The sequence below is a fragment of the Rhagoletis pomonella genome, unplaced genomic scaffold, assembly GCF_013731165.1.
Source record: "Rhagoletis pomonella isolate Grant_MI unplaced genomic scaffold, Rhpom_1.0 Rhpom_scaffold_00007, whole genome shotgun sequence".
Taxonomy (NCBI): Eukaryota; Metazoa; Arthropoda; class Insecta; order Diptera; family Tephritidae; genus Rhagoletis; species Rhagoletis pomonella.
This window is the reverse complement of record NW_023458561.1, coordinates 70,762,091-70,764,068: the sequence shown is the minus strand read 5'-3', so window position 1 is coordinate 70,764,068 and position 1,978 is coordinate 70,762,091. Positions and strand designations below refer to the sequence as shown.

General features: G+C 33.8%; 1 protein-coding gene across 1 annotated transcript in view; it reads left to right on the top strand.

Moving 5' to 3' along the window:
• LOC118743992 (mucin-19) overlaps positions 1-1,978 on the top strand; it is an 86,488-nt gene that overhangs the window by 55,454 nt on the left and 29,056 nt on the right. The window lies entirely within an intron of this gene.

The following is a 1,978-nucleotide window of genomic DNA, read 5'->3' as shown; positions in this document are numbered from 1 at the left end:
ACATAGAACATCGCGATTATTAGATATACATACGGGTAGTGTTTTTTAATCGAACCTGCATTCGTGTTTCAATTTGTTCATACATACATACATATGTATTTATGTACATACACATACATATGTGATACATGTTAGGCAAGTTGAGATATGGCCAAGTTCAAGGTCATGGTTGATGCATGCAAAGGTGGTTTAAATGAGCTTGATCGGCGTCTCAGATTTTAAGCTTAAACCTTGAAATATTTCCAGCTCACTTTTTTCTCAATTCTCAATGTATGATCATATACATACATACAACTTCAAACACAGCACAACACAACACAACAACACACGCTTAGATTGGAAACTCTATTTGATGTGAAAAAACAAATTGTATGGCCAAATTACAATACAATCTCCTTTGGTTGCCAGCTAGCTCTTTTCGACAATTATTCACAGACTTTTCCCATATTTTTTAACACACTACACACTTATGTTTTTATCTGGAATTCCTGTTCTTGTTTGAACGAAACAAAAAAAATTTTAGTGTTTTTCGTCCTTTTCTTAGTTGCATTTTTAATGAAAACAGTTACATTTTTAGTTGTAAAGGTGGAAGTGTGCAGCAAAACCTCGAAATGTTATGTATATGTAAATTTTATTCCGATTTTCCGTACTGGTTGAGACCCAAAAGATCGATAACGGTGGTCGTAGTTTTACTAAAACAATAGAAATCGGCATTTTTGTGTATTTTTTTTTTTTTAAATTTAACTTAATGGTGATAAGACGTCTTTGTACGATTTTGTCCCTTTATATGGACATGTTTAGCTATTTTCGTTAAAAGTACATAAATTTCCCTTCTACTTTAAATTCGTTTTGGGGAAAGGCAGAGGAATTGAAAATAAATATGACCATCTGCGCTCTTCTTTCTCTTCTTTCTTCTGCAGAATTGCGAGTGTCAAAACTTAAACGTACGAAGTCTAGAAGAGCTAAAAGGTCTGTGAAAAGGGAAAGTGCTGGCATTCGAGTGGATTTAGGGCGTTCCGTTAGAGTGCAGAGGTAAATGAAAACCCTTTTTAATTAATGCACAATTCTATGCCAAATAATGCGCTTTTCTCTTTCACTTACTTTACTTGTTCAAATCAGAGATGAATCTTGCGCTCCTGGTACTCCTGGTTCCACAGCTACCCCATCAAATTTGTCGAAAAGTCCGTATACGTGCAAAAATTGTGGTCGAGTCTATCAGAGGTTTTTCACATTGAAACGTCATTTGACAAGCGAATGCAACCAGCCAAAAAAATTTATTTGTGTTATTTGCGGGCGAGGCTTTCATCATAATTTTAAGCTAACGCAGCACTACATGCGCCTGCATAGGTCGTTGCCACCGAGCTGAGTTTATTCGTAGTTTATTTAGTAATTGTTCATGTACATTTACTTTTCCAAGCGTATATATGTACATATGTACATATGCATGTATGTATGTGTCGTATCTCTATATATACATAAATACATCGTATCCAAAAACATTTAAAAAATACCCCAAATTGAATCATTTTATGCGTCATCAACAGTGAGGTTTTTAGCATAATCCTATTTGAAATAAAAATAGGTAGAGTAAAAAGTCATTGCGTATTTTTGTTTTGCATGTTTTTCAAAGAAATTTATACATACCTACAATGTAGATTCTAAATATGTACACGCATACATATGTATGAAGATCAAACATAATATAAATTATTCACGTTTGATGATCTTTTGTCATCTTTCGGAGAAATTCATAACACTGTACGGCAAAATCAACATTTTTTCTCGGCATTGAACCAAAGCAAATTTTTTTTTTTTACCTTTAGTCATAGGTAAAACAGTTATTTCTCCGTTTTTCGAAGTTGGCTTCCGAAATCGAGATATGGGCCTTCGAAGTAGTCCTCCTTTTGCTCTTATTTAAATGCTATATAACTTTTTTTTGTGCAAACTTATATTACCGGTGCTATAAGGGGTCAAAGTT